Source organism: Eschrichtius robustus, chromosome 16 (genome assembly GCF_028021215.1).
Source record: "Eschrichtius robustus isolate mEscRob2 chromosome 16, mEscRob2.pri, whole genome shotgun sequence".
NCBI lineage: Eukaryota > Metazoa > Chordata > Mammalia > Artiodactyla > Eschrichtiidae > Eschrichtius > Eschrichtius robustus.
In genome coordinates, this window is record NC_090839.1 from 10,067,445 (window position 1) to 10,080,486 (window position 13,042).

Genomic DNA, 13,042 nt, shown 5'->3' on the forward strand with positions numbered 1-13,042 from the left:
TTGTTTCTCATTGTCCCAATTCATTATTCTAGAGGTGCTTACAAAGAGCACAGTATTTGTACCAGTTACACATGGCAGCAGAGGACATTTTGTAATATTAATTCATATAACTCTTCAATTTGCTTATACCTTGGTCCTGATGTAACAGGCTTAGATTCTCAACATTGGCAGCTAGATGAACACTGAATGCTAAAATTGAAAGTAGTTTTATTTTTATAATGAATATTTAATGGGATTTAACAAATTCTTTTAACTATATATATATATTTCAGCTTTGTTTAAATAATTTTTATGTAAAGCTTGATCTCAATTATCATTTGTATTTTACCTTTCCATCTTAAATAATTTTGAACGTTTTGGTAGAAAAATATTTTAAAACATTTGTGAAGTATTTATAACATCTAATTTTTTAATGAGTATTCACATTTTTTATACTTTGATAATTGTATTTGATTTTTTTTTCCCATTTTTTAGATGACTATTGACAAAATCAGGGGTCAACAAATGACGGGATTTTATTTTGAACAGCCTAAGGGCTATATTTACCCCATGAACTAAGAATGGTTTTTATATTTTTAAAGGTTTGTACAACAAACCAAGAAGAATATATGAGAGAGACCATATGCAGACCACAAAACCTAAAACATTTATTATCTGAATCTTTACAAAAATATTTTAAAGTCTTTGGTCAATAGAATATAAATTATGTAAAAACCTGACCGTAACTATACATTTTATGAGTCTACTGAAATGGAAGCAACAAAAAGAAATGGGATAAATAATAACTTATGAATTATGTTTGTTACTCATATGAATATCACAGGCCCATCAACAGAACACCCAGATATGTGCAGTAATAAGTAAATTCTCTCCTCTGTGGTTGTTTGCAGACTTTGAATCATATATAAACAATAACTTGACACATATGTTTTGCTTTTGTCATTATGAATGCATACGTGTCAAAGTGGGAAGATTAAATGTTTTGAGATTTGTTTAATGACTTGCACGCCTCCTGGCATACGGTGTGCGGGCCATGACCCACAAATGTTGTTGGCAGATCTGCCTGTCCGTTTTCCTCTGCCCCCTGAGTGCATCTGAGTTTCAGTATTGCCTTAGCCTAAAAATTTTGACCAGAACTCAAGTGACAGATCCCAGTATCTATCGCCCTCTGTTGGCATTGAGCAGAGTTGCCACACTTTTGCTTCCGCGTGGAGTTGTGTTCAAATCCGGAAAAGCTTGGAGTTGAACACATAACTAGAGGATTTTCTGTGCTTTGTATTAATATCCTGGTTACATAATAACTTCAAAATACTTGAAGCAGCAAAGGTGCTTTATGAGGCAACATTTTTTTTTTTGAGGCAACATTCTTATCCCAGAAAAAAAGTCATTTTGTTCGAATCCTATCTTTCTTTTTACTAATCATCATCATGTGCTGCAAATGCTTTGGGCCAATGTTTCCATTCACTCTTTCAGACCTTTTTATTGATATTATTTCGACACCAGGAAAGAGACACATCTTCCAGTTAATTGATGGAAGAAATAACACGAAGTCAAAGGATGGGAGGGCATTGATAACCCCAAAGAAAGGCTCAATCCCCTTGCCACTGGAGGCAAAATAAGACAGAAGGAGAAGGGGGAGGAGGAGAGGGATGGTAGGGGAGGAGCTGGGAAGGGAGGGTGAGAGAGGATGCCTCTGGGCTCTGACCCCCACTGGGTCCTTATCAGCTGCCTCTACCTTAACTGCTTCCTCCTTAACAGGCTTTCACCAGCTATGCCGGGTACTTTCTTTCAGGGTGGAAAGAGGTATTGCTCCTTTTAAGGGTGAGCCTGAGCAAATCGGAGCTTTGGAGTCTTTCTCGTGAAGCCCCGCTGACCAACCCCCAAGTGCAAGCTCTCAGTGGTCAGACCCCACTCATGAGAGCAAACAGACCACCCTCCCTGAGGGACGCCCCTGAAAACGTTTGCGACCTGTTCTGCTCTGGGATTGGGTCCCTAGAGGTTCTGCAAGTGCAGTGAGGGACTTGTCTCAGCACTACAGACGCGTGCAGAGCAGTATCTGGATCCTGTTCCTTAAAGGAATCAGGACCGTTGCTCATCCCACATTTGAATCTACATCTGACGCTTATTTTGTCCTGCGTTGTAACTACTCAGACATTTTCCTAGAGTTGCATAAATTAGTTCTTGCCTGTGGCTTTCAGTTTCACACCTTTTGAGGATCTTTACCATAATCCGAGAACTAATTTATGCAACTCTAGGTTATTATACTTCTGAGTGTTCCTTTTAGGGTTCAACCTATAAAAGCCAGAAAGGAAAAAATAAAAAGTTTGGTCTAAGAAATTAAGAAAGATTTTCACTTTTGCTGGGGAGTACGCTTAATTCTGCAACTCACTTTTTTAAAATACATTGAAGTAGTATTCTAGCACACTTGCTACATTTTCAACATTCCTAAAATCGCCCACAGTACTTTTTTTAAAAAAAAACCCTCTAATCACATTTCACGTTGACTTTCATTTTGTCACTTTGAATTGGGGCAAAAGGTCTCAAGATCTTTTCTGTTTTCTTGTTTTTGAAAATAGCGATTCCCAAGGAGGGGCCTTTTTCCCCATACAGGATTTTATTTTTTAAACTCAGATCCACTGTTCTGACATGCTAAGACATTGGAGTCTTTTTGTGCCTATACTTTCCCTTAATTCCATCACTGACATATTTTGATGTCTGTAAACCCAACAGAAGGAAGGGTCCTGAGTAACCAGACGTTAAGTCAGTATAAAAAAGGAGTTGGGGGGTCTTGGGGACACTGACTCCTCTTCAGAATCCCCTGAAGAGAGATTGACCATTGACAATTTAAATCTTCAATGCTTTATCTCTTTGTTTGAGTCTCGGAATGCCATTGATACCTTCTTTGTATTTATAATTGTTTTAATTAGCCACCCAGCAGGGGCCCCTCTCCCAGCTGGATTATGGGCAGCGCAGCAGGACCTTACAACCCAGTTAAAACAAAGCCCAGACTTTATGGCTCGCTTAATTTCTTTTATCTGTATCAAAAATTTTTGTTCTTTTTTCTCTTACTATCCCTCATTTTCACTCTTTTTTCCCCTCCCCCTCGTGTTTGTGGGGGGCAGGAGCAAAAAGCTTAGACTCCCAAAATGGCTTTGCTTTTGAAGAATCAAAGAATTACGGAAAAACCTCTACAGTGAATATTTATCAGCAGCTCACATCTCAAGGAGGAAAATAGCGCAGATGTGCTTGTCCCCTGGTCTTCGTAACATGCTATAAACCTCCACGGTGATTGTATCTTGAGCATTACGCTGAAATTGATGTCGGTTGCTAAACTTTAGTGGGTGGAGGGGAGGGGAACGTTAGCAAAAAGGCTCCTCTGTTGTCCCTGGTGTTGTTTGTTCTATTTGACCACATCCTTCTTTTGTGGATGGAAATCTGGAGGATCAATTATGATGCAGATCTGACACCATTTCCATTTGTGGGAGCGGCGTGGCCAGGGATGTTTGGACTTTTGGAAATTCTTACATTGTTAAGATTGTTTTTCCTCCACTTTGAACTGGATGCTGCTACTTTGGTGTGATCACGAACACACTGCCTGACCCAGAGCATTTCATCAGAAGAAACAGAAACATAGGGCTTGTTTGTGGCTTTATAGAAATTGCCAGGGCCTCTCTTTATTTGTGAATCTACAGAACTGCCAGTCTACAAATTAAAACAGGACTGATCCCTGTGGAAACATGCATCACTGCTAAAAGTAATCTTCCTGCACTATGCTGCAAATAATCTAGTTTAATTTTTTTCTAATAATACCCAAAGTAACTTATTTGCATTTAAAAAGAAATGATAGCTCCAGTTTTCGGATATGGAAAAGGCTTTGAACTGGCTTCTGTGTTTCTGTACAAAGGTCTGAAATGTTGTTGAGCCCTACCTTTATTTCTAGAACTTTCCAGCAACCAGACGGGGTTGGGAGTGGAGGGGTGTTGTTTTCAGTTTGCGTACAATTACGCAGTATTTGGGTGTCTTGAAAACCAAGGATGGTTATCATTAAAATTTTATCGTGTTACCTGGATTTATTTTTGGCTTTGTAGCCAATCAGAGACCCAGACATTCACTTGGCTTTGTAAAACAGCAAATATCACAAAGACCATGAGTAAATACTCATAGCAATTTGTTGGGTGCAATTGTAAGGCTTTGAAATTCAATGACAGGATTGAGAAGAGGCAGGAAACCCTGCGTGAGCTAGAGGCCTAGGGATTGGGAGACTCTTGCAGGAGCCTAGTGTCCTTGAGGGGCACTAAATTACTAAAGGATCAAAGAACGATGCCCAACATTGTCAACGTGCGACATATGTATATATTTATGTTCATGAAGATAGTATAGTTTGATAGTTGCACAACATCACGAGTGAGCTATGCCTCTTAATTATACACTTTAAAACAGTTAATTTCATGTTGGGCGAACTGCATGTCAATAAAAAATAAAGTGAGGCGATCTTACTGTCTGGCTTAAGCCCCATAGGATAGGACCCCTTTGGGATCCATGTTTTGAATATTCATCTCATTTCGTATCGAGGCGAGGGGACTCGGCTCACCTACAGTCACCCTCTAGTGACAGCAGAGAACTAGAGACTTAGAAATCCTGCTTTTCTCTAGTGCGCTTGCTCCATCAAAATGCCAAACAACAGCCTAGTTTTCTACGTGTCGATTTACAGGTTTTGTGGATGCTTGTTTGCTTGCTTCGATGGTATTAGAGTGGGCAATGTGGCGCTTAGAAGCCAAGCAGATCTGTGCTGGGAGCTGCTAAGTACTTGCTCTGAGCCCCCCCTCCTCCCCCCGACCCGCGCCGCCCTCCCGTGCTCATCTCCACCTGGGGCTGGACCTCACCCAGCCTCCCAGGGCTGCTGTGTGATTTCCAGAGCCAGCCCAAATGCAGTACGTTATAAACATGCTTTATAGTGTATCTATCATGCAGCCAGACCTCAGTAATGGAGCATTACTCCCGTAAATGTGACAACACTGACCCACAATCAGAGGCAGAGAATTCCTTTCAATGTAGAATGTGGTTCAGAGCGTCAGCAATTTTAGCATTTTCACTTCTATGATGATGATTACAATCGCTGGCATGTTTACTCCCGTAAATGTGACAACACTGACCCACAATCAGAGGCAGAGAATTCCTTTCAATGTAGAATGTGGTTCAGAGCGTCAGCAATTTTAGCATTTTCACTTCTATGATGATGATTACAATCGCTGTCATGTTTACTCCCGTAAATGTGACAACACTGACCCACAATCAGAGGCAGAGAATTCCTTTCAATGTAGAATGTGGTTCAGAGCGTCAGCAATTTTAATCTGTGTGCAGATTAAAGATAAACAGGAATAGTTTTAAAATCACTTATTTGGGAGATTTGTATTCCCCTCACAGATGTTACTGTGAATATCTGTATGTCTGTATAAGTATATACATATCCATACAAGACATCCCCATCGCTGTAAAATATTATATGTTGGCATAGGCATGGAAGGAAAAACGCTGGAGAAACCCATGGTCCCTGGAGTGGGTGGGCTCATAGTTTTTCCTTTCCATGGAGCGCATTTCGTAACGCTTGATTTTTGTTTGTTTGCCTTCTTCATCCTATATCACCAGTCCTGGAAGCATGCCAGGCACAAAGTAGACGCTCCATACATTTTTTGTGGAATTAATGTATATAGTAAACATGTAACCAGGAAAGCAACGACGGGAATTACACAGAATAAGTTTTACGAAATCACCGCTTTATCGCAGTAAGGAAAATACCCTACGATAATGTACTCGTCAAATTTCCAACAAAAGGTGTATTTCCAACTTTATTTTTCACTTTCTTTTTTCTTAAGCCCGAACTGAAACAACAAAAGGCATGTTTTTTGCAGAATCTATTAGAGGCACTGAGCTCCTGGTGGAACAAGCTGGATGGTTCTTGTGCTGGCTAAATTCTATTAGCGGAGGGCCACGCCGGTGGGTTTGCGTTGCCTTGCGAGCTTCAGACGATTTCGACTGCGCCTCCTGAAGTCCCTCTTCGTGACATCATTCACATCTGTGGCGACTTAAGCCTCCTGTTTCTTTGAAAACGGAATTTGAGAATATGAAGGGTTTATACTCTCTAAACTAATTAGCAGTGACCAGTAACTTGAGGAGGCCAACGTGCCCTCTAGGACACTCAGTTTACCTGGGGGTCTCGCCAGGTCCATCCAGCCATTTCTAGATACGTTACCAACCCCAGTGAGGGAGGAAAGGAGGCGTGTGCACTTTTTTAAAATAGAGAACTAATTACGTATAGTTCTTCCAAGATTTCTTTTTGTATGATGTGACCTGGCAAACAAATGTAGCATCCGGTGTTTGAGAAATGGATTTTCAAGGAAAAGATGGCGCTTTACGGAAAAAAGTTTAATTATATAAAGCAGTTAGTGAGATCGATGCATTAAAAGAGAAGACAATAAGTGGGTTTTCTTGCATAATTGTAACATACAAACTATGTATTTATAACATAGGTAAATAATATAGTGTGGTCCATTCTGATACGGAACAAACTTGAAGGTATAGTAAATAAAGAAGTCCAGGTATAAAATGGTGTACATAAGAACTGAAATTCGAATGGCTAGGGTGGCAAGAAAAGCCAGCAACTTGTACGTACCCACTGAACCCAAATTGGCATTTGTCATCAGGATCAGAGGTGTGAGTGGTGTGAGCCCAAAGGTTCGACAGGTGTTGCAGCTTCTTCGCCTACATCGGATCTTCAATGGCACCTTTGTGAAGCTCAACAAGTCTTCGATGAACATGCTGAGAATTGTGGAACCGTACATTGCGTGGGAGTACCCAAACCTGAAGTCAGTAAATGAACTGATCTACAAGCGTGATTATGGCAAAATCAGCAAGAAGCGAATTGCCCTAACAGATAACGCGTTGATTGCGCCACCTCTTGGCAAATACGGTATCATCTGCGTGGAGGACCTGATTCCTGAGATCTATACTGTTCGAAAACGTTTCAAAGAAGCAAACAACTTCCTGTGGCCCTTCACGTTGTCTCCTCCACGAGGTGGAATGAAGAAAAAGACCACCCGTTTTGTAGAAGGTGGAGATGCTCGCCACAGGGAAGGCCAGATCAACAGGCTTATTAGAAGGCTGAACTAAGGTATCTACCATGATTATTTTTGTAATCTGGTCAGTTAATAAACAGTGACTGCTTTCAAATTGAAACTAAATAAATAAATTAAATTAAATGGTGTACATAGTATAACAAAAAGCATATAGGTAGGCAGTCGATCTATACATATTTGCTTGCAATTGCGTGGAATCTCCCTGGAAGAATACATGAGAAACTTATAAAAAGCCATGATTGGTAACAGTGCTCTTCTGAGCCATATTGGAGCTTAACGCAAAAGGAAAAATCTGTAACACTGACCTTGTTTTTATTTGAAATTTTGATATTTTTGTTTGTCATGGATTTTTTCCATTAAATTTCCAATTTCCATTAATTTTGGTTTTAAAGTACTACATTAAAACAGCATTTATCTCGATTACTGAGGTTTTGGGCACCCCCTTTGCATTGTGTGCCCAAGATGAGTGAGGGACCTCTTCACCCTAGTCTTGGTTCTTGCTCCCCTTCATACTGTTTGACTTAATTTTCACCACATACAAATATGGCTTATTCAAAAATAGGGGAAAAATGCATTTAGCCACAAGTGGTATTTGGAACCCTTTGCAATCGTGGTTCTTAGTCTTTTGGGGGTTATAGATCCCACGGAGAATCTGATGAAACTACAAACTCTGCACATACAAACTATGTTCTGCATTTAACTTCAAGGAGGCCGACAGACCCCCCTTGAGCCCCATCCAAGACTTTTAAAGAATACAACTCCAATTAGAGAGATTACCAAGAGGCCAGACTTCCTCTTCAACTAGTGTTCTGATTTCCCCTACATCCTCCCGACCAAAGAAGAAAACTAAATGTCTTATTTCTGTTTTTCATGTCTTTTTAGCTGTTCCTTAAGTGATGGGGCGTAGGTTGTCTGTCGTGGGGACAAATAACATATTCCTTGTTCACCAGCTCATCTCTACTGTTTCTGTAGTTATTGGCAGGGTCTCCTGGGATCTGAATAATTCCCCCCAAGTGAAATGATATGTCATAGGCCAGGCCCCATAGTAAAAGGGAATTACTGTCAATTTATGTCACATTGAAGGGCCGCCCTCCAATACATTACTCAACAAACTCTAGACCTGGTTTCTCCACTCCAGCACTACTGGTCTTCTGAGCTGCAGAGTCCATCGCTGTGGGGGCTGTTCTGTGTGCTGTAAGATGTTTAGCAGCATCCCTGGACCACTAAATGCCAGGGGTACCCCCCCAGCTGTGATAACCAAAAATATCTCCAGACAGTGTAAGATATCCCCTGGATAAAGTCATCCCTGCTTAAGAACCACTGGGCTAGGGAATTCCCTGGCCGTCCAGTGGTTAGGACTCCACGCTTTTACTGCCGAAGGCGCGGGTTCAATCCCTGGTCGGGGAACTGAGATCTTGCACGCTGCATGGTGAGGCCAAAAAAAAAAAAAAAAGAAGAACCACTGGGCTAGACTGTGCAAGTCATCTGAAGATTTGGTGACTGTTTTCCAGTTTTTCATCTCACCAACTTTTGGTGAGATGCTTGCACTTCCTATAGTAACGATTAATGCACTGGGTAAACAACATGAATGGATAACTACAGATTTGTAGAAATGTTAATCCTGCAGTTCTGTCCTTTTTACAATCAACCCTATTGTTTTTCATGAATTCGCAACCATGGAAAAATTCGTAAAGACCTTCCCCTCCCTCAGCTGGACTCTCCTTCCTCCTCCTAAAATATCCTCTTCTGCTTCTCCAGCCCTAACTCCAGGAAGTTAAAACACAACCATTTACCTGTTACAAATGACTAGCTAAAGTAATCCCCAGTCTTTATGGCCCCCAACTTTACTTCCGAAGAGTGTTTTTACCCAGCCCTAGAAGGTATTACTTTCTGCTCGAGTGTAATTAAAATCCCAGTCATCTATTCAAGAATGCCGTTGCCAGTAAGATATTAATTGTGTCTTGGAGCTGGAGAGTATTCTTCCTAACAGGACTTAATGGAGCGCACAGATCCAAGAGACACTGATAATCGTCCCCTCCGGAAATATGACACTGGGGAGACGGATCATTCACTTTCACTGTTTTAGGATTTAATGGAGGGTAAAGTTTTTAATCTGCTTGTTGGGAGCTTAATATTTCTAAGAAAGAAAAGACGTCTTACAGTCTCAAGAGCCAGGAGGAAGTCTCTTTTTATTTTTTTCGTTGAGTTTAAAGACCTTTTCTGGGTTTTCTTATGGGGATTTATTCGTCATTATATTAATTCTAAGCAACGTTCATTTTTCCCACTCTTCATTACCAAATAGGCAGCACAAAAATGTTATTTTTTTAAAAAAGCCACAAAGGAACAAAACAAATCATTGTGACTACCAACGCACAGGGAAAGCCACAGGGACATCGGGATGTGTCTGTCTTTTGCACACCTTTATGATGGTGGAACTCAGAGCAGAGCTCAGAATTGATTCTGGAACATCGGGGCCAATACCAAATTCGTGGAAGGCATTATATTCCGTCAGTGGATTCTGTTAGGAAGGCCTAATTCCCTAACATGTCTTAAAGTCTGAGCCAAATTCCAGGCCAATGTTTCAATTTTGTTGGGTCAGAATACCTTAGATAATCCTGTGTTGTTTTGGTGTCTGCGATTTCTGCTTGTCGGTTTTTGTCATTTGCATGTATGTGATTTATTTATTTAAAAGAGGTAGTCCATTCGCAGGATTGAATATTCAAAAGGTACAAAGGGCTGTGCAATAACAACATTTGCTTCTATTTTTCTGCAAGCACCGATTCCCATCCCATCTCAGCCACCACTGTGAGTTTCTTGTTTATCTTCCTGGAGTTTTGTATACATTCACAAGCAAAGGTTTTCACACTGTCTTTTTTATTGGTTGCTACAAATGAAGCATATTAGACACACTGATTTTTATCTGCTTTTTCCACTTATATATGCATCTTGGACATCGACCCCTATCATCAGTATTAGAGAAAGCTACCTACCACATTTTTTTTAAATAGCTGCCTAGTATTTCAATATACAGCTGTACTTAATGTTTTTAACCATTGACCTACTTATTGCCATTTGCATGGTTCTACTCTTTTCTATAACAACAATGCCACAATGATTATTTGTAAATGCAAAAGCATAATGTAGCAACTACCTGAATACCACCCGTACCATCTGAATTAAGAAAGACTCCTCTGCAGTGCACCCCAGATTAAAAAGCTGCTCTAGAATCTTTTATTATTATTATTTTAAACTAACTTTTGTGGAAAACTTTGTATTTACTAAGATAAGTCATTGTTATAGACTGACTGTTTGTGTCCCCCCCAAAATTCGTATGTTGAAATCCTAGCCCCCAGTGTGATAGTATTAGGAGGTAGGGCAGGGAATTCCCTGGCCGTCCAGTGGTTAGGACTCTTTCACTGCCAAGGGTGCGGTTTCAATCCCTGGTAAGAAGAGACACCAGAGAGCTTGCTTCCTCTCGCTGTGGTCCAAAGAGAGCATGCGAGGATACAGTGAGAAGACAGCCATCTGCAAACCAGGAAGTGGGCCCTCACCAAACACCACATCAGACAGCACCTGGATCTCGGATTTCCAGCCTCTAGAACTGTGAGAAATAAATGTTTATTTTTTAAGCCACTCAGTGTATGGTATTTTTGTGGTAGTAGCCTGCATTGACTAAGACTTTCATACACTTGTTTATCTCTAGAGACCCTAGAATTGAAGGAAAAAACTCTTATTGCAAACTACATCAGTCAAGTCTCCTTCAACTGTGAGAGAAACCCAGCTCACATAGGCTTAAACAAAATAGGAATTATAGTGGATTACATAACTGAAAAGGCAATTGCTGTCTGATCTCGGAGCTTCAGGCATGGCTGCATTCAGGTGCTCAGATACTGTCCCACAGACCCTGCCTTCCTCTTAGGCAGGCTCTATGTGCGGGATCCTAAGGAGCTCCAGGCTTACATCCTCCCAGCTTCCAGTCCAACGCCAAGAGGGTATATCCTCAGGGTTAGATCAGGAGTTCTAAACAAGAATTCCATTTTGCTTTTTCTGAATGGCCTGGGATGGGTCATGGGTCCACCTTTGATACAGTCAGTGTGGCCAGGGACATTCAATATTGGAAGAGAGCCTCTCTGTTTACTCTACTTGTTCCTATCTTTGTGTGGGACTGAGTGAGAATGTGATGGCTATGGCAGCTTCTGGCAACCACGTGGCAACAAGTCCGAAGATGGAAAACCAGTGCAAGAGGAGAGACAGCAAAAGGATGGAGAGACCCTGAATCCTGGTGGGTTTGCTGAGCCACCAAACCCACCCAGAACCACCTACCTCCAAGACATCTTGTTATGTGAGATCATTAAATATCCTTAGTATTTAAGCCATGGTTACTTGCAGCTGAAAAGATCCTAGTGGGCACAGCATCCCTGTGAGATAGGCTTTCTTCTTTTCATTTCACAGTTGAGGAAACTGATGCTCAGAGAGATTAGGGTTCTGGCTGAGAACAAAATTTTAAAAAATAAATGAAAGAAAATGGTCCTGTTGGTTTCCACATTGCCTCCCTCACCCCAGCCCTACCTGTTCCTCTCAGTCTTCCCCATCTCATGTTAGGGTATCACCAATCGAGGCTAAAACCAAGCTGCTAGAAGTGATTCTTCTCTTCTCCTCACCCAGTCCACCTGGTCCAACATCACAGCCATCATCCTGGACCCTAAGCCCATCTGCCTCTCTCCACCCCTACCACCACAGCTGAATCCAAGCCCCGGTCCCCGTCACCTCCCACCTGGCAACCAGCAGGCAATCCTCACTGGTCTCTGCTTCTATTTCTGACTCAAACATTGTGTTCTCCACCCAACAGCCAGAGCGAGCTTTTAAAATGAAATCAGAGGATTTCCATCACAACAGAATTACAAACAAATAAAACCCTAACCACGGGACTTCCCTGATGGCGCAGTGGTTGAGAATCCGCCTGCCAATACAGGGGACATGGGTTCGAGCCCTGGTCCGGGAAGATCGCACATGCCACGGAGCAACTAAGCCCATGCGCCACAACTACTGAACCTGTGCTTTAGAGCCCGTGAGCCACAACTACTGAAGCCTTCATGCCTAGAGCCAGTGCTCTGCAACAAGAGAAGCCACTGCAATGAGAAGCCCACGCACCGCAACAAAGAGTAGACCCCCCCCTCACCGCAACTAGAGAAAGCCCGCGCGCAGCAACAAAGACCCAACGCAGCCATACGTAAATAAATTTATTTATTTAAAATAAAAAACCTAACCACGTCCCTGGAATAAAGTCCAATGACCTGGGCCCAGCTCACCTCCGCAAATCCATTTTCTGACACCCTCCCCCAGCCCAGCCTTCACCCCAGTGTCCTTTTAATCCTGGAGATCTCTGAAAGGGGCACTGGAGCAGCTTGGGTCCTACATCCGCTGGCTGAAGGATGGGGGCGTGATTACATCACTTTGTGGAGTCCATTGCCCGTAAGCAACTCTACTGGCCTCTGGGAAGGCAAACTCATCTTTCAGCCAAAAAATTATTTGGTCCAAGACTGCAGTTCTCAACTTGGGGCACTTTTGCCCCCCAAGGGGCATTTGGCCATGTCTGGAGACATTTTTGATTGTCACACCTGGGACGTGCCCCCAGCATCTAGTGGGTAGAAGTCAGGGATGCTGTTCAACATCCTGCAGTGCTCAGGACAGCTCCCACCACAGAGAACAATCCAGCCCCGAGTGTCAGTAGTGCCAAGATTGAGAGACCCTGCCCTAGGGAACGGTGGCCCCTTTTGGATGGGGACCTCCTCCCTTCTTGTACTGACCTCCTGACTACAGTCTTTTCGACCGTGTGCGCTTCACCCATCGTGGGCTCCCCCTTTGGGTTCTCCCTCTGCAGACCCAGTGTCCACTGCTTGGGGTTCACA

At 42.2% G+C, this 13,042-nt stretch overlaps 1 pseudogene; it reads left to right on the forward strand.

Annotated features, from left to right (window-relative positions):
* Positions 1-6,545: 6,545 nt before the first annotated feature.
* Positions 6,546-7,167, forward strand: LOC137749915 (large ribosomal subunit protein uL30 pseudogene; annotated as a pseudogene).
* Positions 7,168-13,042: the final 5,875 nt, after the last annotated feature.